Below are 27,326 nucleotides of genomic sequence, written 5' to 3'. Positions count from 1 at the left end.
TTTGTTAGCTGACTCTGGTTCGGACCTGGATGCCTGCTCTGCCCACTAGGCCATACCGCCAGTTCCTAACACTCTCATTGTGTCAATGTACTGGGGAGTTATGTGCCTGTTGGAGATGGTGAGAAGTAGGGTTGCCAACTGGCTGTTCTTTGTAGTGCCTCAGCAGTGGCTGGTGAATATGTGCCAGAAGCCTTTTCTTTTTTTCCATTAGACCGTTAAGCACAAGTGAGCTCCCTGCTCTGGAGAGAGATATGGAAGCCCAGTAAGTGATATCCTCCCCCCTTCCACTTTCACAGAGGTCTTCTTGAGTTCAGGATGGTCAGTCAGGCTGCTGGCAGCCTTACTTGGAGAGTTGCATGTGCATTGCATCCACTACCCCCAGACACCCAGCATCCCTCAGACACCCAGGACCCATCAGCTCTCCTCATGTATTGATCACCCACAGCCCTTTACAGAGTTCTTGGCACCACCCATAACCTTGAGTCCTACTCAGAGCCTCTTGCACACACCCCAGCCACACTTAACTAATAATTAGCTATAGTCTGCACCAGGACCCATTTTGTTGGGAGCAGGCAGAGAAGAGGTGAGCAGTGGCTGATTTTCTGCATCTCCAAGGTGGCAACCAAAATGAAGAGTTGGTCTTCAGCATGGTCATGATGGTGAGAAGATACCAGTGCACTTTGCAAGTTTTTACTAGTTCTTTCATTTATAGGGTGTGTGGGTGGAGTTTACGGAAAAGCCTGGCAGAACCAGTATTAACACAGGAGGATACTCCTGTGTGAAAGCGTCCCAGTCCACATTGTTAATTTAATAGCAGAACCAGTTGCTGGGGAAAGTAGAAATCTGCTGATATTCCTGCCCCGCCCCCTCTCCAGCCAGGTCTGCTGCTACCCGTGTATCTGTAGTGTTATGTCAAGACTAAATTTTCCATCATTCCAACAAACAGACGTTTCTAGAGTCCACTATTGCCCTTTGTTACCAACCAGCAGTTTGGACAGAAGCATTATGCCATGCCCTGGACTACCACAAACCACTGACTCCTATTTCTAAAATAACGTTCAGGTATCACTGGTTTCAAAACACCAAAAACAGAACAAAAGTGAATCAATATATTGAGACATGATGGGGTGTGCACCCCACACAAGGCACATCAGGTTAAATTAGGTTAATTAGCCTGTTAGACTGCACCTGAGGGTGAGCGAGGGGTTGAAAAGCTGATTGATGATGGAACCCAGCTGAGAGGGCACAGGTGAGGCTGGTATAAAGCCTGGAAATTAGCAGTAGAAAGACGCTCTATGGGAGAAGGAAGGTGTATTTGGGGGCTATGGAGTTAAGTAGTGTGCAGTTATTCCCCAGGGAGGAGGGAGTTTAAGCTGGTAAACTGAGACGGGGGGAGCCAGAAGCTGTAGGAAGGAGTCTAGGGAAATAGCAACAGAGTCTGGGAGAAAACAGATCACAGTTATTAGACATAGGGTCTCTGGACTGGAATTTGGAATACAGGGTGGGTACAGGTTCTCCTACCAGCCACTGGAGAAGTGGCACAGTCTGGGCAGTGAATGGGAAGACTGCCTGAGACACTTTGTATGGAGAGACTTTGATACCCAGCAGGGGAGGACGATAGTGACTTAGCTGGAGGGCAAAGTCATGAAGAGAGGAACTCTGAGGTGCAGTGAGAGAATGTGGCAGGGTATGTGACCAAGCAGTAGAATGGGGCATTTGACCTGGACCGAGCTAATCCTCAGGGTGGCCAGAAGGAGGTGCTCTTGCAGTGAGCAGACCTGTGATATGAGACAATTGGACTGCTGGTATTGGGATGTTGTCATTATAGCCAATTAGTGCTATTCAAAGCCCTAGTCTCAGATAGGCCCAGTGATTCACCAACAGCTGAGGTAAGTTTTCATGTGCATCTCTTGCCAGTAACAGCAGATCACTTGAATATCATCTGAATCAGGTTAAATGATAGTGTTACAGTCCCACCTATCCCAATGTAATTAACATTTCAGGCCAATTTATTTATTATCTTGGTGTAACTCTTAGTCAAAACATTGCAAGAACATGTAATGTTTTGGTGGTGGTCAACTTTTTCATCTACCTGTCTGTAGACTAACTCGTGGATACTTAGCTGTATGTGAGGCATGCAGTTAACTGGGTAGGCCTTCTGCTCACCCCGCTGACTTGCCTGCCACACAAAGCATGCATGTCACAAATGCTCTCTAATTACAAAATAACCACAGAGATAACTGAAGTGAGTGCCTACGTGTGTGTGTGTGTCATTATGCTGGTATCTGGATTCTGTTACAGGAGTGAACTAATAGTTTTCAGGTGTTACCTTGAAATAAACTATTAGAATAGGGTTTTCAACATAATCTGAAACATAAATATGTCTGTCATAAGTGGTGTCCTGAAACAATAGCAATAGGAGTCTCATTTCACGGATTGCAACAAATATGTTGTTTTTAAAAGCATATGGCTTGACTTGCTGAGACAGCACAGTCTGTGAGCAGAAAAAACAAGGGTGAGGGGGGTGTCCCAGGCACTAACCTAGTGGTTGGTGTCAGTGAAGTGTAAGAATCACAAGATGCACGTACAGAGCCCTCCTTGCAGACAGATGCAAGGAGGAGAGGTGTGCTGCTTTCTGAAGCTGTTGGCAATCTGTGCAAGGGCAGGAGAGAACTCATAAGAAGTTCTTGTGAACTATTTGCAGGAGGTAGTGGATGACAACAAGATGCTCAACTGTTGAAGATCGAGGGAGGCTTGGGAATTTAGGAGAGAAGCAAAAGAGCAGCACAGAGGGGAGGAACAGAGCCATAACAAGGCATTTGAGCACCCAGAGCAAGTGAGCACATTTGTGTCCACATAGAGGCAATGCCTCTGCACATCTGGGTGCTCCCTGGGCAGGGCGGGCGGCACAGCTCCGAGCTCCGTCCCTGGCACGCTCTTACCTCTCCCTCAAAGGAGCCTGGCACTGGCTGGTGATGCCCCCTGGAGCCAGCCCTTGCTCATGGACCCTGGCTGCCAGCAGCAGAGCCAGGAGTACCAGGGTAGTGGCGAGCAAGCACCTCAGGAAGCATCTTATGGCATCTGGGCTCCAGGGGCAGGGGCATGGCCAGCTAGTACCGGGCTTCAGAGGAGAGGCAGGAGCACATCAGGGCACAGCTCAGAGCTGTACCACCTGGCCTCCCTGCAGAGCAGAGGCAGCCTGGCTCTGGGAGCAGGGCAGGGAGGGTTGCCGGGCAGCCAGCCAGCACCCCGACTCCCACAGCATGGAGAGCCAGGGGCCCAAGAGGGGCGGGCAGCTTCCAATCCACTGGCTCCTGGAAGGAAGTGACTGTTCTGCTTTGAGAGGTGTCCCTGTGGGTGCTCCACTCCAGGTCTGGGTGCATCCCTGCACCTTTGCTCGGAGATTTTTACAGCAGTACTCATATCGGTCGTGCACGCACAAAGCCTGGCCCACCCCGCTCTGAGTGTACCTTAATAGTACGCATGCACAACCGGTCTCCTCAGTTCCTTCTCTACTGTCCCTGGCCTGAGACAGAGCTCAGCAGACTCGTTAGAGACTTTCTCTCCCTTTGTTTATATACCTTCCCTGTTAGTTAGTTTGTTACCAGTAGTACTTAGATACCTCTTTCCTGTCTTTCTCTCTAAAACTAAAATTAAAAAAAAAAATTTTTTCTTTGTTCCTGTCAGCCTCAGCCGCTTCCGATATGCCTGGCTTTAAGCGCTGCTCTAACTGCAATGGTGCCATCCCTCTTTCAGATGGCAATTTAAAATGTATAAAATGTTTGGGGGAGTCCCACATCTGCCAAAAATGTGCCCACTGCAGTAAGCTTAAATCCAGGGCACGTAAGGACAGGGAGCTGAGATTAAAACTGCTCCTCCTTCAGAAATCTTTAGGGTCAGCTTCAAACCCAGGTGCCGACTCTGCTATACGCTGCAATCCCACCCTCCACCGCTGCCTCAAAGAAAGACAAAAGAAACTTTAAAAAGTGGCACCCGCTCTCACCCACAAAGAGTTCTTCACAAGGCAAGACTTCTCCGGGCAGGTCTACCGCCTCCCTCCCGGCGCTTCCCCGGCTGAGCACTTTTGACGTGCTGGGCTCCTCCGGCGCCAGGCAAAACCCACCTGCAGCCGCAGTGGTAGCACAAAGCTCCGGTGCCGAGGCTTCAGGCTTCCAGTTGCCTGCCTCTCTCATGGCACCGTTCGGCACTGCTTCCATCACAGTGTCGACCCATGTCAACATGCCTGACATCCCCCGCCCCCTGCAGGCTATTCTTGCTGTCCCGGCACCGTCACCCGCTGAGCTGGCCAGCAGTGAAACAATGCTCAGGACACCGGTGCAGCAGATTCCTCTCGCACAGCCCTCACCTCACAGAGGGGCTCCAGCTCTGCAATTTACACAGTCAAGGGACTTGCTGGTGTCACCGATCCTGCAGTCACCCCTACTCAATGCCTACTTCTCTCCAAATGCTCAGTCGGGGTCTGGACAGCCTTCCTCCAGTGATGAGAAAGCTGGACTGCAGGGAGAGTTTTCACCATATCTAATCTCCCATCCTCAGACCCTAGTCAATAAAGATCACAGAAAAATTACTTCGTCCTACTCTCAGGAGCCTGCCCCATGGTGTGTAAACCCCTGGATGGCATGACCCAGGCCCTTTCCACCACAGTGGCAATATTGGGCTCCATGGGCATCTTATCCTCAAGACCACACTCGCTATGCCACCACAGCCAGGCGCGACACCTGCCTGCCACCACCAGCTGACGAATCTTCCACTGATGTAAGGGACCAGGCAGCACCGTGACAACTGCAGGATCAGTCATGACCTGCCTCCAACCCAGTAGACCCAGTTATGCCTGATGAAGCCCTACTTCCTCCTCCCCCGTCATCTTTGGACGACTTCTCAAAATTTCAAGACCTTTTCAAAAGAGTTGCTAGTGTGTTAAGAATTAACTTGGAGGAGGTTCATGAACAGCAGCATGAGTTAACGGACATCTTGCAGCCCTCCTCTTCTTCTAGGATTGCATTACCTATCAACACTGCCCTTTTGGAACCTGCTAATACCATCTGTCAGACTCCCGCTGCAAGCCTACTGACCTGTAAGCAAGCGGACTACAAGTACTTCATCCCTTCCAAGGGCTCTGAATTCCTTTTCATCCAGCGCTAAACTCACTGGTAGTAGACGTAGTGAACCAAAAGACCAAGCTCCAGTTTCCCCGCTCCACCCCATCCAACAAGGACAGTAAGCGATTAGATTTGCTCCGACGTAAAGTATACGCATCTTCTACATTACAATTTTGCATTGCTAATTATACTGCCGTTCTGGCAAAATATGACCACAAAAATTAAAACAAATTCATGGACTTTATTGATGACATTCCGGAAGAAAAGAAACAACATTTATGGCTCTAGTTTCCAAGGGACAAATCATCTCACGTACCGCTCTTCAAGCGGCCCTCGATGCAGCCAATACAGCAGCAAGATCCATTGCTACAGCAGTTGTCATGCACCGAGGTTCATGGCTCTCCTCCTCTTCCTTTCCTCGAGAGGTCCAGAGCACCATTGAAGATCTTCCCTTCGACGATGACAAACTCCTTGCCTCCACGACGAATGACGTACTTCACTCAATGAAGGACGCAAGGGCAACTCTTCGGTTCCTAGGAATTCAGACCCTTATGACCAGAAGGCAACAATATAGATCTCAACCTTACCAGAGTCCACGCAACCCTGCACACACCCAGCAACTCCATAGGTCACATGAGCAACAACAGCAATGCCAGAGACCCAGATATCAGCATCACCATCCCAATTCCTCGGCAGCGTCTCAACCCCCTCCGACAAATAAGTAGATCTGAAGCCTTGGTCGAGGGTATGGAAAACAACGTTCCCACTTTAGCTCTTACACACCAAGTCCCTAATTTTGGACACTGCCTACGACCATTCTCCCATCAATGGCAGAACATTACCACTGACAAGTGGGTTATAGAGGTCGTCACAATTGGCTATTCCATCCCTTTCCTATTCCTACCTCCTACCCACCGACCCGCCCCGTTCCTCTTCAGGGACCCCTCTCACGAGCAACTGCTCCTCCAAGAAGTACAACACCCCCTTCAATTGGGAGCAGTGGAACTCGTGCCTGAACAACACAGAGGGAAAGGGTTTTACTCCCATTATTTCTTAACAGAAAAGAAAACCAGGGGATGGCGACTGATCCTCGACCTCAAGTGGCTCAACAAATTTATCAAAAAGCAAAAGTTCAAAATACTTACCTTCACCACCGTAATCCCAGCGCTGGAGCAGGGTGATTGGTTTTCAGCCCTCGACCTACAGGACACCTATTTTCATGTGACTATACATTGGCCCACAGACGTTTCCTTCATTTTATCCTCGGCTCGACACATTTTCAATACAGTGTGCTACCCTTTGGCCTATACACCACACCCCGAGGTTTTTTCCAAGCTCCTAGCCATAGTCACTGCCCACCTCAGGAGACAAGGGGTCATAATATTTCCTTACCTCGATGATTGTCTCCTCAAAGCCGCAACGCTCAACAAAGCGCTTCGATTCACCCAGCTCACCGTCACTTGCTTCCTATTCCTCGGCCTACAAATAAACAAAACCAAATCCACATTCTCTCCTACCCAGCACCTGGAGTTCATAGGAGCACACCTTGATTCCCAGATGGGATTGGCATCTCTCCTGCTGGACTGCTTCAACAACATAAAACTACTGGCCACAAAACTTCGCAACAGTCCTCAGGTCACTGCTCGAGACTATCTACAACTATTAGGTCACATGGCCTTGTCCACTTTTTTTGGTAAAAAATGCATGACTATACACAAGGTGCTTCCAAGCTTGGTTGGCCATGGTTTACAGACCAAACGTACACACTCTGAACAAGCTTCCATCCATACCTTTCAGAGTCAAAGACTCTCTCCTGTGGTGGACAGTTCCCTCCAACCTCTACTCTGGAGTCCCCTTTCTCCAGGATGCTCCATCCCTCATAATGACTTCCGATGCATCCCTCACAAGGTGGCGTGCATACATGTCCCACCACACAGTCCAGGGGCTATGGTCATCAACTGAAACCTCCCTACACATAAACGTCCTGGAACTTGGAGCCATACACAACACCTGCTGTCACTTCCTCCCATTGATCTGGAACTAACACGTATGGATAATGATAGATAACGTCGCCTGCATGTTCTATAGGCAGGGAGGAGCTCGCTCTCACTCGCTTTGCACAGAAGCTATGACGCTCTGGAATTGGTGCCTTGTGAACAACATCTGGATATTAGCCACTTATCTTCATGGAGCTATGAATACCACAGTGGATGAATTAAGCAGACACTTTCCCTGGGATCACGAATGGGAGATACACGACACAGTCATCCGCAACATATTCAGCATTTGGGGCTACCCAACTATAGACCTTTTCGCAACTGTAAAAAACACGAAATGTCCCAAATCTTGCTCCAGAGCGGGACTGGGCAAACATTCCCTGGGAGATGTGTTCATGGTCTCATGGGACCAGGACTTACTATATGCATTTTCCCCGATACCAGTTCTCCACAGAGTCCTGACAAAGATATGAACAGATCGTGCCACGGTAATTCTGATTACCCCGTCATGACCCAGACAACCGTTGTTTCATTCCTCACCAGAATGTTAATTCACCCACCAATTTTGTTGCCCCTCACACCGAGCCTCCTATCGCAGCAACACGGCCGATTTCTTCATCCCAACCCGTCCATGCTTCACCTCAAAGCTTGGTTCCTACATGATTCTCCCAAAACGAACTAGCATGCTCTGAGCAGGTTCAAAGAGTGCTCCTACATGGCAGAACACAATCTACTTGAATCATTTATCTCCGAAAGTGGAAGCAATTCACACAATGGTGCTCAACTAAACAACATCCTCCTACTTCTGTACCTCTTCCACTCATACTTGACTACCTATTAGATCTTAAGCAATCAGGCCTTTCTTTCAGTTCCATCAAAGTCCACTTCACTGCTATTACAACTTTTCATGACAAGATCAATGATACCTCTGTTTTTTGCTCATCCAACCACGAAGCGTTTTCGCAAAGGGCTCCAATCCCTATACCCGGACATTAAACTTCCTACCCCTCCGTGGGACCTTCACTTAAGCCTGATAATACTAACTCAACAACCACTCGAGCCCCTAGCCACTTGCTCCCTCTTACACCTCTATGAAAACAGCACTCTTAGTGGCAATTACGTCCGCCAAAGGGGCAGGAGAAATAGCAGCTCTCATGGCAGACCCCCCCCCTTATACACTATTTTTCCAAGGACAAGGTTACCCTCCGACTACACCCAAAGTTTCTTCCAAAGGTGCATTTGTCATTCCACATCAATGAGCCAATACACCTACCAACCTTCTTTCCTAAACCACATGCAAACTCTTTTGAATCCACAGTGCATATGTTAGATGTACGCAGGGCTTTGTCCTTCTATTTGGATAGAACCAAGCCCTTTCGGAACTCTTCTAGACTCTTTGTCTCCATTGCGGAGCGCTCCAAAGGGTCACCTATTTCTACCCAGAGACTTTCAAACTGGATTTCTGAGTGTATCCAACTGTGCTACCAGATAAAGAAAGCTACACCTCCTGCCGGAGTCAGAACTCACTCCACTAGATCTGTAGCTACCTCCGTGGCTTTTCTACACAAAGTTCCTCTGGCTGACATCTGTAAAGTGGCCCCTTGGTCTTCTGAAAACACACTTGTTAAGCATTATGCCCTTACCCAAGGCCCCCTCTCTGATACACAATTAGGCAGAGCTGTATCATCTACTGCATTCTTACCAAATCCAAAGTCCCTACCTCCTTGAGATACACTGCTTTTAAGTCACCTGGAGTGGAGCACCCACAGGGACACTCATCTTGAAGAATCTCAGTTACTGCACACAGTGAGTAACCTCCTCTTTTCAAACTGTGGGGTGTCCCTACCCCCACAACTTGAAAACCTCTGTGCTAAATGGAAATCAGGGGGTGGAATGGACCACATGTGCTGCGCCCCCTCACACACCCCATTTTTCTGCCCTGCAGCTTTGCACCCTGGGTAGCTGCCATGCTTGTCCTGGCATGGTTACAGCCCTGGGGAGGAGAGAGAAACAGAAAAGGGGAAAGAAAGATATAGAAGCAGAGTGGCCCTGGAAAAAGAAGCCAGTCCCACGTGTTTGCTACCAAACTGGAGACTTCAAACAACCCTCTCAATCACTGCCATAGTGAGGCACTCAGTTCCTCTTTCCTCACCAACACTACAGCAGAGTACTCCAAGACAATACTGTCTAATGCTTCGCCTACATGTCAAACTTGTCCTCCCAAGCACCAGTCTACAATAGTGCTACAGAGGAGTACAGTGATGGTACACACACTTGCACAGCTGTGATAGATGACATGATTTTGCTAATGGACTTACCTGATTGTGAGTTGGTCTTTTGGGCATGTTCTTGTGATTGGTTGTTAACCTTTAACATTTTTTTAAAGACTTTTTGCTCCATCTTTATCAGTAGCTATAGAACTTAAGGCTGTGCAATAACTGCATATAGGTTGTCATGGGATGACGAGGCAAAGTCCAGATGGTTTTATTTCCAGTTATAGGACAGATTTACTTTAATTGATCAAAGGGAATCTAGAAAGCACTTCACACATAGTTTTAGCTCAGATCACTACAGACAATTTGAATTCAAATAGAAATGTATGAATTTATTGAACATAAATAAAAATAGTCCTCTGCACCCTGCCCCCATCTCTTGGTCACTGTTAACAAAATAATGGCATCCCTTACACGGGCTGGCTTGCTTACAACCAGCAACTACTGCATTTCCACCCCCTAGCGAAAGAATTTCAGGCATGAACTGATCGAGTAACTGTTGCTGCACCATGCCAGGATATGCTGTAGCAATTTCCATCCTGTTGGCAGAGGTTGTGGAGCACACAGCATTGACTGATGGGATTTTTATTGAGATTATTGTCACTTCAGTTAACCACCTCCCTTCTAGTGTCATAGCAAACTCCTCTCCTTCCTCCTCCCCCTTCAATGTGCATGTGCACACATACTTGTCTAGAAAAAGCTTTTGCTGTCTGTACAACATAACATAACACTTACACAGAGGCACTTTAGTATCTTTAGAGTCATACAAACGTTAGCCTGTTATTATAGCGATATATTGTATTTCCAAGACTTTAATTGTTTAGGATTTAAAATGAATGATCTCTTAGATATTGGATGTTATATTTTAAATGAGGAGAAAAGCACTGTTGTAGTGGTTAATACACAAGACTAGTCAGAAGATCTGGGTTCTCTTCCTGGCTTTCCTACAGCTTTCTTGTGTGGGCCAATGAGTAACTTTTGTGCCTCAGTATCCCTATCTCTAATACAGGAAACACATCTGTCCTACGGGGTGTTGTGGGTATTAATTCATTCATGTTTCTAAAGAGCCTTGAGCCTTTCAGGTAAGATACTATAAGCGTGTGTATGTGACAACTGTTTGAAAAATGTCTGAGTGTTTCACAATGGGGAACAGGAGAGAATTCCCCTTGAGTTTGACAACCAGTGTGAAAACTTTTAAAATTCCGGAATTTTAAAATGTAAGACACACTTTTGCAAAGATCTTCATAATTCTTCCCCGAACATTTCAGTGATCAAAATGTTTTATTAGAAATCTGAAATTTCTCTGTGTATCAAACAGAACATGCACAAAGAAGATTGAAAAAAGCATCGAGAGACAAGTTTTACACAGATACAGTCCCGCTTATCTTTTAGTTTTAGTTTTAGTTAAAGGCCCAGATCCTGGAGACAATTTTGAGACACTTTATTTAAAAGAAAGATTCTAGTCTTCATGGTTGTGGTGAAAAGGTTGAAAATTACTTAAATGCACCCTAAAAGCTCAGATAACAGAAGGAAAATATAAACACCACCAAAGGTGGGCCTGTAAAAATATGTAATTGAGGTAGCCTCTTCCATCCTTAAGCACTGTACATAGGCCACCACTGAAAGGCAACTATTTCTGCAGTGAAACATAGCAACTCTGCACAGTGATTCTTTTTTTAATTTAATTTTATTAAAAGTTACTTAAGGTAGCCCTCTACAGTTTCAACGGAATAATGTCATGAGCAGTGTTAGTTTGGACAGAAGTTAAGTATGTCATGTTTTACAAAGTGCCTTTGAATCTTTAGTGTCCACATGTGATCAGGACCCTAGTATTTTACTCTAAAAAACAGCATCACTGTCAAACGAACACCATATTGGGCTGTTCTTGTTTTATCTATATTGTGGTAACACCTAGAGGTCTCAACCAGCATAGGCCCCTGTTGTCTTAGTTACTGTACAACCATATAGTAAATTAGGAGACCCTGCCCTAAAGAACTTAATCTCAAAGACCAAACATAACAGGTGGATGAAACAAACCTGCTGGCAATGGTGGGGGTGGGGAAGAGAGGCTGGGATAACAGGACATTTTAGCATAGACTGTCTGTGAATTGTTCACATGAATAATCTTGCCCACGTGATCAGGTTCTAACTGATTGCCATATTTGGGTTCAAGAAGAAATTTTTCCTGGGTGAGGATGGCAGAGATCTTGAGGTTTTTTGCCTCTCTCCACAGCATGGATAGCTTGCACATTTAAACTAATGTAAATGGTGGAATCGCTAACCTGAAGCCTATAAATGATTTGAGGACTTCAGTAACTCAGCCAGAGGTTATGGGTCTATTACAGGAGTTGGTGGGTGAGGTTCAGTGGCCTGCAATGTGCAGGAGGTCAGACTAGATGATCATGGTGGTCCCTTAGGACTTTAAATCTGAGTTTAATTACACCTTGGTTTAGTGTTAGTTCCAAGGGAAGCATGCCTCTTACAGAATCACCAATACAATTTCCTGCAGCACCTGTTTACTGGAAGTCTCCCATCAATATCCTGTCTTTGTCCCAGTAGTAAGTCCTGCTGAGGTATGTCACAGTGTGAGACTCACCCCTGCAGCACCTCCTGCTGGTCTCTCAGAGAATTAGCTCTTCCAGCCTCTGGAGCACCCTCTGCAGGCAGGGTGTCCCACTGGCCCCTGTGTCCCTCCCAGACCTCGGTACCCCTTTTACCCAGGGTGCTGCCCCCTGGCAGTACCCCCATAGTCTCTGGTCTCCCCTCCCCAGGGAACCCCCACCCACTATCCCCACCTCACCTCAGTCTTTAGCTACTGCCAGTCACCACTGAGCCCACACACACTGGGGTGGACTGCAGCATATAAGCCACTCATCACAGGCAAGGGAAGTTTAGACCTGCTGCATCTGCCTACCTGTAGGCTTCCCTGTTGCAACCCCAGTACCCTGGCTTAGGCCATCTGCTAGGCCTGCAGCCTGGGGCTTTTCCAGTCTGGAGCCTCCCAGATCCTCTAGCCTTTCCCAGCCCTGCCCCACTCTAGGTACCTTCTCAAGCTCCCCGGCAGCCAGGTCCATCTCCCTCCACAGCTAGAGGAGACTCTGTGTTTTTGGCCCACTGCCCTCTTATAAGGGCCACCTGGGCCCTCATTAAGCCAGCTGCAGCCTGATTGGGGCATGGCCCCCAGCTGAGGCTTTTCCTTCCTTGCCACAGCCCTCTCTCCAGACTGTTTTAAGGCAGGAGTGGGTGACCACCCCACTATAAGGTCATAGCACAAACTGGTAGGTCATGCAGTGGTGTATGTAGCTCAAGAAGAGTTTATACTCTATGGTTAGGTCCACTTGTTTTTATTCTCAAATTGTCTTCCACTAGCTTTTTGAAAAAAATCCTAAACTACCTCATGCTTATGAGAAGCATCCTCTTTGGGAGGTGAGATGCTGTTATGCCTTACAAATGTAAATTAACTAATCTTCCAGGAGTAATTGATAGAAAAGTAATTTCCTTTATCATGACAAACAGTTTTTCAGCACATGAGTAATGACTTCAATTTAAAATAACTATAAATTGTGTATTAGGGAGCTCCAGGTCTGACTATTATTCACCATGAAATATAAATTACACTTTTCTGCATCTAGGTGATTATAAATAACACTGCAGCTAGGACAACATTCTTTTTCTTCACCAGTTTGTTGTAATTGACAACAGGAACAAAAGATCTAGGGTTGTTTATTTTTTAATAAGCTAACATGGTGCTGCTTAGTGCACTAAATAAAGGTCAAAATGTTCTTAGTAGTCTCAGACTTTATTAGAGATAGGTATGAACCTAGACCACCTCAAAAGTGATGATGGGTCAAAATCCCAGAATCCATATTTCACAAGTTGAACCTATTTCTGTAATAGGCCAATGGGATCAAAATCCTGATCTGGATCCAACTTTTTTGCTCAGGCCCATCTCTGAACCTAACAGCATTTATTCTCTTTAGGGAATGAGGGGGAGGGGAAATAGGTTAGTTATTCTAAATATGTATTCTGGTGGCACCCATTACGTATGCATACCCACATACAAAAACAGTCTTTGCTCTGAAGAGCTCAATCTCAGAAACCAACCACTATGCCATAGGTAGGACAGAGGAATGCAATCAAAAGGCACACATTTATATACATTCATTAAAAAATATCCCTGATTCCTCCAAAGTTGAATAATGGCTAGATTGACTTCTTGTTATGGTAGAAGTGGGCGCTGCGAATAAGGAAAGGAGAGGATGAAGGTGGTTGTGGGAGAAGCAAACGAACTGAGAGGTTGGCATCAGGAAATGCAGAGGAGATGTGGGTACCATAAAAAAAGTTGTTTGGGCAGTTTGTTAACTCAATTGAGCGAATGTGGTACTTTAAATTGTAAAGAGAATTCTAAATAGAGACTAACCAGCATCAGTGTAAATATGAGCTTTGCTATGTGTGCTTTCTGGTAATGAGACACTTTCCTAGCGTAAACATTTTCACTGCAGTCCGTGAACTAGGGGATATCATAATGTAAGGGGGTTATAAAGGAGAACTGTGTTTTCCTAGTGATCCTCATGGGGAGGGGGAAAAGGTCATGGATCTAAAAGATCAGCAGCAAAATGACTGACTGAATTAGCAACACAGTAGAAAGCTGTGTATTGTGCATGCTGTGTTGCTTTATAAGATCCCTGCTTTTGTCCCTAATTTTGATCATTTGCATGACTTTAGACCACTGATACTCAGACCTCAGTGATTCAGGAGCCAGATTAGCAATCAGCATTACCCAAAAGAGCCACAGTAGTGTGAATTCATTGTTTCATTTAGTTGTATATTATTCTCACAGCAAAATGACTGACCAAGTATTATTTTATCAACTGCAGTTGGTTATAACATAGTAAAAGCATCCTGATTCATTTAAAATTAAAGAAATGTTTTAATATCAGGTGCTGCAAAGATCCACGGGAGACCCATTAAAGAGCCACTTGTGGCTCATGAGCCTCAGTCTGAGTATCACTGCTTTAGTCCTATTTCTACTGCACTGCAACTTTAGATAGAGCTATATGAATATGTTCAGATAAGGTGATTTGTAGCAGTGTCCATGAACTAGAACAAGTAACAGAAACATCCTGATGCCATATATCCTCAGACACCCAGAAAGCAACATATGGTGATTAGGAATTTCATGGAAGAAATAGTCTCAGATGACCATTGGAGAAACTTTAACTTGAACAAAAGGGATATTTAGTCCAATACAAAGTTAATTGGACCTTAAGGTCAAGACTTAAAGCCACAAAAATCAGGCAAATTTGGAAATCTCTTTTGAAAGTAGCCAACATATTTTCTGTGGCTGAGACCAAGCATGTCAAATTTGAGCTCAGAAAAAGTATTTCGGGTCAAGTTAAAGTCTTTGTGGTAGGAGTTTATAATCAGGGCCGCCTTAGTCATTTCTTTTCAATCATTGCTGTTATACTTTTTATCCACCCACCCACCATCCTTATAAAGAGCTCAGACTTTATTAGCTGTTTAATCATTTGAAATCCCCTATTACCAAATGCATTATGAGACCCATGTGTGTCAGAGCATTCAGGTGTTGTTTTGTGTATTTAATAACCTGTCATATTTTAGTCCCTGTAGAAATTACTAGTCAAATGTTTTTCCTCTTCTTAATTAAAGTGGCCAAACTAAACATTTCTTTGAAATTAACATCACTGATTCTTTGTCTACACCTGAGATCTAGTGTACAGCTCAGAGACAAAGCAGTTGTGTTCATCCAAAATAAAAGTTGCACTTTTAAGGTCCAATCATGTTTCTCTTGAAGTCAGTGGGAATCCCAGTAAAACCCACTCCCCCCGTTCCCCATTTATCTGAAGGTGGTTCATCCCTGTCTGAGACCTTGCCTTGCTGTGTTTGCATAGATCTCATAATGCAATAAAATTAACAGATGATTCAGAGATTTAAAAAATGGTGGTGCGCTTATTAAACTCTGAAAGACATATATAGTCCTCTAATTTACAATACTGCATGCTGTTTTCTTTCCTCTCTCTCTCTCTCTCTCTCTTTTTTCTATATGCAATTAATGACTACAGGCTTGATTCATTGCCTGGAATCTGCTGGGGGAACAGGAAATTCAGAGTTCTTTAAGTGTGCTCTTGGGCTGACAGCTGTAAAATGACTAGCCTGCTGCTGAGCCAGCTTCAGGGGCTCCCATAGCTCTAAAGGCCAAGAATATTTTCTCCTGGATCCAGGCCGTGCAATTCAACTGGAAAACTAAATTGTAATAGAGCAACAAATATCTGAATTTGGACAGGGAGGACAAGCTTAATGCTTGTCTTAATTACAGCACAAAATCATATAGCAATAAAAAAAATGTTGGGACATTCAATCCACCCTCTTCCAATGCAGGATAGTTCCTGTGACTATAATCACCCCTATATTTGCACATGAGTGCAATGGTGTTTGTACAAAATATTACTTTTATTTGATATCTCACAAGGCATAACACGCTGGTTATTAATATAATTGTATAATGGAGGTGTTAACGTTATATGTAAAGTTTATGAATTCCCTGCGATGTTTCTAGAATATGTTTAAGACAAGATGGCCGAGGTAAAGGTAATAAACAGGTCTGTCCTAGACAAAGTAATGTGGGTTTACCTCAATTTATATATTAGCTCTAAAGAAAGGAATCAAGCTTAACAAGTGGAAATTATCCTGATCCTAAACTCAGGAGATGGAGAATTAACATGTTCCATGCACCCCAGAGAGATATTGGAGCCTGAATCCCCAGGAGGCCTTCCTGACTCCCCCTTTGGGGATATAAGGAACATAGACTCTGTCCTTATCCTTCACCTCAGGAGATGAAGAAACCAAGCAATTTGATCTCAGTGATGGGTCCTAGCCAGTAGAAAGATGGAAAGGTGACCGAGATGTAAAAAATAATCTTGAACAAAGACTTTATCTTGCTAGATTAAGTTTTAGACTTTAGATGCATGTTTTCACTTCACTCTTATTTGCTTGTAACTATCTCTACCTTTATCTCTTCAACTTGGTATCACTTAATCCCCACTCTTTTAATAAACCTGTTTTACTTGTACTGTAAACCAATTCAATGCTGTGTTTCAAGGGAAAGGTGTATTTACCCCAGTTAAATTGCTAAGCTATGAGGTACTGACTCTTTAACAGAGCAGCAAACTTACTGTGTTCTGTGAATGCATAGTGGTAAGGGCTGTGCATTGCAGAGAGACATCTATGAAGAGTTTGGGGGCTTAAGTTCACTGTTACATACTAGGTGAGGTTTGGACTGGGAGAGCCCTGAGGAGTTTGCTGGTGAGGAAAACAGACTGGTGTGGGAAGGAGCTGACACAGTCTAATCACCAGCAAAACTCACTCATGAGAGGCAGAGCAGTAGTACAGTGGCTCATAGCTGTGGGTATCCCCAGCAGCATGTTACAGTTCCCTACAATACACTTTCTGTCACGAATTCAACCGACATTCATAGATTCATAGATATTAAGGTCAGAGGGGACCATTATGATCATCTAGTCCGACCTCCTGCACAACACAGGCCACAGAATCTCACCCACCCCCACCTGCGAAAAACCTCTCACCTATGTCTGAGCTATTGAAGTCCTCAAATCGTGGTTTAAAGACTTCAAGGAGCAGAGAATCCTCCAGCAAGTGACCCGTGTCCCAAGCTACAGAGGAAGGCGAAAATCTGCCCTGGAGGAAAATTCCTTCCCGACCCCAAATATGGCGATCAGCTAAACCCTGAGCATATGGGCAAGATTCACCAGCCAGATACCCAGGAAAGAATTTTCTGTAGTAACTCAGATCCCACCCTATCTAACATCCCATCACAGGCCATTGGGCCTATTTACCACGAATATTTAAAGATCAATTAATTACCAAAATCATGTTATCCCATCATACCATCTCCTCCATAAATTTATCAAGTTTAATCTTAAAGCCAGATAGATCTTTTGCCCCCACTGCTTCCCTTGGAAGGCAATTCCAAAACTTCACTCCTCTGATGGTTAGAAACCTTCGTCTAATTTCAAGTCTAAACTTCCTGGTGGCCAGTTTATATCCATTTGTTCTTGTGTCCACATTGGTACTGAGCTTAAATAATTCCTCTCACTCTCTGGTATTTATCCCTCTGATATATTTATAGAGAGCAATCATATTTCCCCTCAACCTTCTTTTAGTTAGGCTAAACAAGCCAAGCTCTTTGAGTCTCCTTTCATAAGACAGGTTTTCCATTCCTCGAATCATCCTAGTAGCCCTTCTCTGTACCTGTTCCAGTTTGAATTCATCCTTCTTAAACATGGGAGACCAGAACTGCACACAGTATTCCAGGTGAGGTCTCACCAGTGCCTTGTATAACGGTACTAACACCTCCTTATCTCTACTGGAAATACCTCGCCTGATGCATCCGAAGACCGCATTAGCTTTTTTCACCATATCACCATATCATAATATTCTGTGGCCATATCACCTTGGCAGCTCATAGTCATCCTGTGATCAACCAATACTCCAAGGTCTTTCTCCTCCTCCATTACTTCTAATTGATGCGTCCCCAGCTTATAACTAAAATTCTTCTTATTAATCCCTAAATGCATAACCTTACACTTCTCACTATTAAATTTCATCCTATTACTATTACTCCAGTTTACAAGGTCATCCAGATCTTCCTGTATGATATCCTGGTCCTTCTCTAAATTGGCAATACCTCCCAGCTTTGTATCATCCGCAGACTTTATTAGCACACTCACACTTTTTGTGCTGAGGTCAGTAATAAAAAGATTGGTCCCAAAACTGATCCCTGAGGAACTCCACTGGTAACCTCCCTCCAGCCTGACAGTTCATCTTTCAGTAGGACCCGCTGTAGTCTCCCTGTTAACCAATTCCTTATCCACCTTTCAAGTTTCATATTGATCCCCATCTTTTCCAATGTAACTAATAATTCCCCATGTGGCACAGTATCAAACGCCTTACTGAAATCTAGGTAAATTAGATCCACTGTGTTTCCTTTGTCTAAAAAATCTGTTACTTTCTTAAAGAAGGAGATCAGGTTGGTTTGGCACGACCTACCTTTTGTAAAACCATGTTGTATTTTGTCCCAATTACTATTGACCTCAATGTCCTTAACTACTTTCTCCTTCAAAATTTTTTCCAAGACCTTGCATACTACAGATGTCAAACAGGCCTGTAGTTACCTGGATCACTTTTTTTCCCTTTCTTAAAAATAGGAACTATGTTAGCAATTATCCAATCATACGGTACAACCCCTGAATTTACAGATTCATTAAAAATTCTTGCTAATGGGCTTGCAATTTCATGTACCAATTCCTTTAATATTCTTGGATGAAGATTATCTGGGCCCCCCAATTTAGTCCCATTAAGCTGTTCGAGTTTCGCTTCTACCTCAGATATGGTAATATCTACCTCCATATCCTCATTCCCATTTGTCATGCTATCATTATCCCTAAGATCCTCATTAGCTTTATTAAAGACTGAGGCAAAGTATTTGTTTAGATATTGGGCCATGCCTAGATTATCCTTGACCTCCACTCCATCCTCAGTGTTGAGCGGTCCCACTTCTTCTTTCTTTGTTTTCTTCTTATTTATATGGCTATAAAACTTTTTACTATTGATTTTAATTCTCTTTGCAAGGTCCAACTCTACTTGACTTTTAGCCTGTGTCACTTTATCCCTACATGTTCTGACCTCAATAAGGTAGCTTTCCTTGCTGATCCCTCCCATCTTCCACTCCTTGTAGGCTTTCTGCTTTTTCTTAATCATCTCTCTAGGGTGCTTGCTCATCCAGCTTGGTCTACAACTCCTGCCTGTGAATTTTTTCCCCTTTCTTGGGATGCAGGCTTCCGATAGCTTCTGCAGCTTTGATTTAAAGTAATCCCAGGCCTCCTCTGCCTTTAGATCCATAAGTTCTTCAGTCCAATCCACTTCCCTAACTAATTTCCTTAATTTTTGAAAGTCAGCCTTTTTGAAATCAAAAACCCTAGTTGCAGATTTATTTTTGTTAATCCTTCCTTTCAGTTTGAACTGAATTAGCTCATGATCACTTGAACCAAGATTATCCCCTACAACCATTTCTTCTATGAGGTCCTTACTACTCACCAAAACCAAATCTAAAATGGCATCTCCTCTAGTCGGTTCAGCAACTACTTGATGAAGGAATCCATCAGCTATCGCATCTAGGAAAATCTGAGCCCTATTATTATTACTAGCACTTGTCCTCCAGTCTATATCTGGGAAGTTAAAGTCTCCCATGATCACACAATTCCCATTAGTATTTACTTCATTAAAAACATTAAAGAGGTCTCTATCCATATCCAAATTAGATCCCGGAGGTCTATAGCATACCCCAAGCACTATCCCAGGGGAGGCTCTAATAGTTTTCTTCCCCAAAGTAATTTTTGCCCAGACAGACTCTGTCTTATCCATTCCATCGCTTCTTATTTCTTTACATTCTACCTCATAATTGGTATATAATGCTACTCCACCACCTTTTACCTTTATTTCGGTCTTTCCTAAACAGCACATACCCTTCAATACCTGTAGTCCAGTCATGACTACTATTCCACCATGTTTCTGTTATCCCTATAATATCTGGTTTCACCTCCTGCACCAGTAGCTCTAGTTATATAACCCAATTGTTGAGCCTAGGTTAAGTTAGCCCAGAATTCAGTTATTCGAAGAGGCAGAGTGCAAGGGAAGCTGTTGAGTTTAACAGATTGGAAAAGAACACTCAGTATAGTTACCACATGTTGGGACTCCAGGGTCAGTAGGCCTGATTCATACTCGATTAGGGAAGATTCTCCAGCTGGTTGGAGGCAGGGAAAGGGAACAGTATTTTTATGTTTAAACTGTTCATGAGGGAACAGGGTGGGGTTCTACAGCTGGGAAGGTGGAGGGCAAATGGAGAACTGTTTGTTTTTTAATTGGTTCAACAGTAATGTTTGCAGCCGTCCTGGAGGCCACTGTAATAAAAACAAATAATCAGATCGTGCAGCTAGATCAAAAGTTCTCAAACTGTGGGGCACCCCCACCCCCGGGGGCATGATGAGGTTATCAGGAGTGTGCGAGGACCTAAAGGGGGCCGTGTCTTGTCCAGCAGGGGAAGTAGACGGAGCTCTGTGCAGGCAGTCTTGGCTGTCAGGACCAGGGTCCCTGGCTGTCTTGCTCCCCCACTGCCACAGCAGTTATCCTCCTGGGCTGGCAAGGCCAGTGAAGAGACTACAAGTGGGAACACAAAGACTGTACTCTGGGAGGATTGATCTCTTCACCCCCTCTCCCAACCCCATCCCTTCAGTGGGACCCAGAGCCTGACAGGGGAAGCAGACAGGGCCGTGCTGAAGGGCTGGGGTTTGGAGGGGGTGAAGAGATCAATCCTCCCAGAGTGCACTGACTCAGAGGTGATCCTAACAGCTGTGTTTTTTACTTGAGAGGTTTGACAGGTTTTCCCAGGGTGCAACCTGAACCGTGGGACCACTGAGCCCTGTCTTACCAACTTGCGGTATCCCTCTCACACTGTGATGCTGTGACAAGCTACAAACCACTTACACAGACATCCACAGGCAGGGACACACCCAACTGAGTTACATAAATGCTTCTCCCACCCACTCATGAACCAACAATAGGGAGGCTCCAGCCAATTTCTCCCCAGCCTGGTACACCAGAAGTGTACCTTCTTGCACTGGTCAGAAGCCTGACCAGTGTAAGCTCATTACTCAGTCTGACTCTCCCTTGATGTGGAGAGGGGACAAACTAGCCTTTGTAACCTGAGCTGAGATTTCCCAAGCTCTTCAACCAAACCACACTGTTTTAAATAAAATATAAAACAGATTTCTTAACTAGAGTGAAATGGATTTTAAGTGATAAATAGTAAGCATAGAGATCAAAGTTGGTTACCTAAGAAATAAAATTAAATTCACAATGTGAGTTCTATAAATTAAGCAGGATTTGAATCAAGCAGTGTCTCACCCTGATAGTACAAATGGGTCACAGATCTTCAATATACAGGCTGGAACTCTCCTTCAGCCCAGGACCCCCTCCCCAGTTCAAAGTCTTTGTCCTCCACACGTGTTTCCAGATGTTGAGTTGTGGGGAGAGTGAGATCAAGGCATAATGTCACTCCCCTTCTTTTATAGTTTATTCCAGCTTGCTGGAAATATCTTTTGCTATGACATGGATCAAGCAGCCTCCATTATATATATGGTCTCGCTGAGACATGTTCATTGTAAACAGTTCCTTGGGTAGTAGTTGAGAGTATGGATTCCCTTTAATGGGTCACCAGCATGTCTGGCTATTCCATTGTTGTATCTGAAAGGCTGGTTATGTGTGTTCTCAATCCCACAACATATTTCAGTAACATACAGGATAACTTCACATACAATGATAGCACCATATAGTCCAACAGGATATTGATGTTCAACAGATTGAGACTTTTAAAATGATACCTCACAGGGCATAATTTGTACAAAACATATCATCATTATGACAGTGGTGAATATGGGGCTTCCAGAGTGTTGATTTGAGGCACAGAGCGTCAAAGGGGGTAATGCAACCACCATCAAGTCCAGAGAGGAGGCGATTACAGTAGTTGAGGGCTGGCATAAGATGACTAAGGCCTGAATGAGAGCTGTTGTAGTCTGGACAGACAGAAAAGGCCAATAGAAATGTTATACAGGTAGAAACAGCAAGACTTGGACATGGCCTGGATGTGTGGGTCTAGAGAGAGGGCTGTTTCAAAGATGACACTCAGATTATGGGGTACAGACTGAGGGGGATGGTTTAAAAAATGGAGAGGGGAAAGCTCAGTTTTAGCCATGTTGAACCTTTGTCTAACTTTGAGCACAGGAGTAGCCCCATTTACACCATGCTTAAGTGCCTTGCTGAATTGGGGCCCAAATTACTTGAATTACTTTGTCCTTTTCTCCATGCTGCTCCATGTAACTAAAGCAACTTCCCTCTCTGGGGGTCCGACGCATACTGTGGTATATTCTCTACATTCAAATGCCTCCTTAAAACCCCCTACTGTTGTCTTGTCCCTGGAAAGGTACCTCTGCTCCAGTGCTATCATCTGCTTCCCAAATCTGTTCTTTAAAGGGTCAAGCACATCTGTTTCCTTTATTTGATGTTACCCTCTTTCATTTCCCTTCCTGCTCTGTTCTTTTAATTCCCTATGTTTGTCTAACGTGCACTGTAAACTCCCTAGGGCAAGAAGCACAGGCAGATTCTCATCCTGACTACACTGGAGTAACTTCATAAAAGTCAAAGGAGTTACTCTGGAGTTACCTTGATGTAACCAGAGGCAGAGTCTAGACCTTTTTTTTTTTTTTCCTTTCTGTAAATACATAAATGTGTTTTATGGCAACTAACAATATCAAATCTGCTTCATTTAGAGAGTTTAACGTTGAATTTAAAATCTGCAGAATGATGCTGATCCTGAAAAGTATCTTATCCGTGAAATACAGGTACTAACCTACATCAGTTGTCAAACAGGAGCAGTTAAATAATTTCAGACAGGCCATTGACAACTAGAAGTCAGATGAGATCTTTACTATTCAACACACTAACTTTAAATGGAATCTGGGGCAGGCTGGAGAAGCATATATACAATGAAGACCTAGCAATTGACTCATGCAGATCGTACCTGACTTCCTCTGGAGCCCTGTCAGCCACCTCAGTTTTTCAAAAAGTATTCTTCAAATTTACCTGAGGAATGTAATGGAGGCTGAGATCCCTGGTATCTGGAAGAAGAGGTGAAGCTACAGGGGTACTGATCCAAGCTTAAGTAATTGAGATCAAAATATTTATTTTCCATTATGTGATGAGCCCTAGAGGTTGTACCTTACATGGTGCTTCAGTTTCATCTGAAATTCAGCTTCTAGAGTGAGCTTGGGTTACTAAACATAAACTTTCTCTGCACATCGCACCCTGCTGAAGACACAGCATGGCTTCCTTCCAGAAAAAATGATTTTTAAAATCATTTTATGCTTACTGGATGTGCTGTGAATGAACATAACTGCTCTTTTGTACCGTCAGCTCCTTACATCCCTGCAGGCATCTCTCTTCTATTATGCCCCCAAACTCTTTGCCTCTGCAGATTAGGGGACATTGAAGAATGGTGTAACTCTGTCATTGTGATGACAGCTTTTGCAACTGACAAGTACTGATGCCCAGTGATGGTTGGTTTGTATGGAAGTTTACCAGTATGCCCAGGTGTGTAAGCTGTTCCAAAAGGAAGAACTTTATTGTATAATTTTGGTCTTACTCATTGAATGAGTCTCCCATCCTATATGACGTTCCTGGCACAAGAAGGCCACACAGCCATCTTCCGTGGGGGAAAAGGGAGAGGAGAGGGCAGAGAGGGACATAACACTATGCCATACAATGACTAAATAGCAGAAAGGCAAAGAAACTACCACAACTAAGATATTGATGCAGCTATTGGCATTAATTACCACGAGGGAGTCAGTATGGTTTGAGGGACACAGTGGGAAAACCATGGACAGCTGGTGATCTGCAGCATCTGGCAACAAATCCATGCCCCTTCTCTGTTCACAGCGTTGTGGAAACCATTCCCTGTACCAACTACTGCTTCCTGCTGTGATCTGTAGCTAAATTTCTTTGCTGTCCGTGCCTGTAGTGTTGGGGTGGTACCGGCATGGGAAACAAGCTGTGATTTGGTACTGAGGTACTACCATGATAGATCCATTAAAAATATTTTAAGAGACTCAGTATTGTCCCTTGTCCTCTGTATTACCCACATTCCCTTCAGCCAGGCTTCTTTTGGCTCTCTGTGGTCCTGCCAGCTCTGAGCTGCTGCTGTTGCTGCATAACCAACCATGAGTTATGTAGAAGATATTAGTCTGGGTTCTCCCTTACTAGTTATTATTATTTATATTAGTAGTAGGGCCTAGATGCTTCAAGTGAGATCAGGGCTGCGTCATGCTAGTCACTGTGTAAATGTAGTAAAAGATAGTCCCTGCCTTTAAAAGCTTGCAGTCTAAATCAACTAAAGGTGGGTGAGGAAACACAGTCCAGGTATAAAACATAGATCTCGGTCCAGTGCTCTAACCATTTGACTATGCTACCTTCTGCTAGTCCACTCTCTTATGGACCTGGGCGCTTGCACTGCTTCCCTTGACCAACTGTTCAACTCTAAGATACAGCTGCACTTTAGCCTACCATTTATTGGGGCTTACAGCTCAGTTCTGGCTACGCACACCACTTCCCCTGCTAGGTTGTCTTTGCAGTGTAAATGGGTTGCATTTTTCTTCTTCTAAGTATTATGCTTGGTGGCCTGACTGGGGCCCATATGAATATGAAAAATCTCTTTTTGGAGCTTATCCTGAAGGTTGCTGCACCAAGCATGTATAACTATGAACTACAAATTGACCATGTCATTCAAAACCTTCAGGTGAACTTTTCTAAAGTGCAAAACTGAGAGTACAGAGAGGGGAGAAAATGGTGATGCATAGTAAGACCATGGACTTTCAGAGAGAGAAATGCTGGGGCACTACTTCGTTGTGCCCTCCAGAAACACAGGTGTAAGCACAAGCGTGGGTGCAAAAGGTAATTCACAGAAGTCTACTACTCAGGGTTTGTGTTGCATTGCTAATGGATGGCAATAGTAACATGGACAAAAATGTACAGGCAATAGGAATAGCCTGATTGTGCGGAATTAGGAGTCCTAGTACAGGTTAGCAGTGCCAGGTCACAGGAAGCTCTCCAGTGCTCGGGAGCAGACACTGGAGACTTGACAGAGGAAACAAAAGACAAATGTTGCCTGGAGGGGAACATGAACAGAGTGAATAACATCCAGGGAAGATGGGAGCTTTGGTCTGCAAACTGGAATGCTCTTGTAGTTTCCTGACAGAGCTGCCCGCCGTGCAGTAAATTAATGTAGTGACTCATCTACTTGACAGTAACACCCCACCACTTCTGCCTGCAGACTGCAGTGGCAGACTGGCTTGCAATACTAGTGGTGTCCCTGATGGTTTTCTGACAGAATCCTGTTGTCATATACTTCCAGACAGGTGTCTTTAACACCATGTAGCTTGATTCCTGTGTGATCCCACTGTAATTTCTCACTATGGTTCAAGATAACTTGTGCATGCCTTTAGGACAAATTTTTGTCAGATAAATGGAGGAATCAAACCCATAACCCACAGGCTTTGCATAATCCCAGGGGCTCTTCCTCTTACATTTTCAAGCATCCAGGCATGGCTACAGCATGCGGTTGGAGCAGGTCATTGCTGTATTATGAAGCAGACACAAACTGCTGCTGAGTGATGCCTTTTTTTTCTCGTAGGGCTTGCTGTCATAAACTGGCTGGACAACGAGTCCGTGCAGGATAAGTGGGGTGGGTGAGTCACCTGATGGAGGCAACTGTGAGCTAATTTTCCGGTGCAAACTTTCAGGGCTCCTGTTCTCCCTTGCCCAGAGGTGGGTCCCTCAAAAATTCCCTCAAAAATATTTGCTCCACAGAAGGGCCCTTCTTTGCAAATACACAATAGGTACAACCACAATAGGAACAGTGAAAAGTTTGGGACCAAAATTGGCTTTATTGACTTCACTGGAGAGGCCGCCATTTACACCAGGACTGAAGCTGGCTCACTGCGACTTACTAGTAATATACAGGGGAGCTGGTCTGGAATGTGTTGGTGCAACTTTTTTTTTTTTTTTTTTTGGGGGTGGAAAATGCTGATTTGTTAAAATCCGAACGTTACAGCAACGTATCGGTTTTGACAGGAAGGTTTCACAGATCCTGGATGGAATTTCTGATTAGAGACAGCGAGTCAACAGTGTGCCCTTATTGCCAAGAAGGCCAATGGCATTTTGGGCTGTATAAGTAGGAGCATTACCAGCAGATCGAGGGACGTGATCGTTCCCCTCTATTCGACACTGGTGAGGCCTCATCTGGAGTATTGTGTCCAGTTTTGGGCCCCACACGACAAGAAGGATGTGGAAAAATTGGAAAACGTCCAGCGGAGGGCAACAAAAATTATTAGGGGGCTGGGGCACATGAGTTATGAGGAGAGGCTGGGGGAACTGGGATTGTTTAGTCTGCGGAAGAGAAGAATGAGGGGGGATTTGATAGCTGCTTTCATCTACCTGAAAGGGGGTTCCAAAGAGGATAGACCTAGACTGTTCTCAGTGGTAGCTGATGACAGAACAAGGAGTAATGGTCTCAAGTTGCAGTGGGGGAGGTTTAGGTTGGATATTAGGAAAAACTTTTTCACGACGAGGGTGGTGAAACACTGGAATGCGTTACCTAGGGAGGTGGTGGAATCTCCTTCCTTAGAGGTTTTTAAGGTCAGGCTTGACAAAGCCCTGGCTGGGATGATTTAATTGGGGATCAGTCCTGCCTTGAGCAGTGGGTTGGACTAGATGACTTCCTGAGGTCCCTTCCAACCCTGATATTCTATGATTCTAATATCCAGTAGCCCAGTGATTAGGGCACTCACCTGAGATGTAGGAGACCAGGATCAAGGCCCTGCTTTGCCTGATTCAGGACAGAAACTTGATGCTGGGTGTCCCACATCCTCAATAAGAGCATTGGCCAGCAGGCCATACAGTCAGTCTCTCTCTCTGGCCCAGTGCTTATTTAATTATTTATACAAAGCTCCACTGGGAGAGACTGACTATAGCCTGGTTATTAGGGCACTCACGGATGGAGGTTCAAATTACTGCTCCTAGTCAGGCAGTTTCAGGGACTCGACCCTGGGTCTCTCACATACCAGATGCATGCCCTGGGCTATTGGCTGTTCTCTGGAGGGTCATTTGCTTACTCATGTTTTTTCATGATAAACTTCAAAAGACTCATTTTGGTTCTAGTGCAGAACAAAAACAAATTGTGAAACCTCAACGTTTTCCATAAAATAGAATTATTGTGTTCTGACCAGCTCCAA

At 44.5% G+C, this 27,326-nt stretch overlaps 1 protein-coding gene and 1 long non-coding RNA gene across 5 annotated transcripts in view; one reads left to right on the top strand and one right to left on the bottom strand.

Annotated features, from left to right (window-relative positions):
- The window catches only part of STARD13 (StAR related lipid transfer domain containing 13), a 492,723-nt gene that overhangs the window by 5,112 nt on the left and 460,285 nt on the right, over positions 1 to 27,326 (top strand). The gene's annotated exons all lie outside the window — the stretch shown is intronic.
- Positions 5,342 to 12,493, bottom strand: LOC122463269. Its single transcript, XR_006286455.1, has 3 exons — positions 12,435 to 12,493; positions 6,513 to 6,599; positions 5,342 to 5,653 (listed from the first exon to the last, which is right to left on the bottom strand). It is a non-coding gene; the product is annotated as an uncharacterized LOC122463269 (long non-coding RNA).

This window comes from Chelonia mydas, chromosome 1 (genome assembly GCF_015237465.2).
Source record: "Chelonia mydas isolate rCheMyd1 chromosome 1, rCheMyd1.pri.v2, whole genome shotgun sequence".
NCBI lineage: Eukaryota > Metazoa > Chordata > Testudines > Cheloniidae > Chelonia > Chelonia mydas.
The sequence above is the reverse complement of the archived record's forward strand: the minus strand, read 5'-3'. Positions and strand labels throughout refer to the sequence as shown.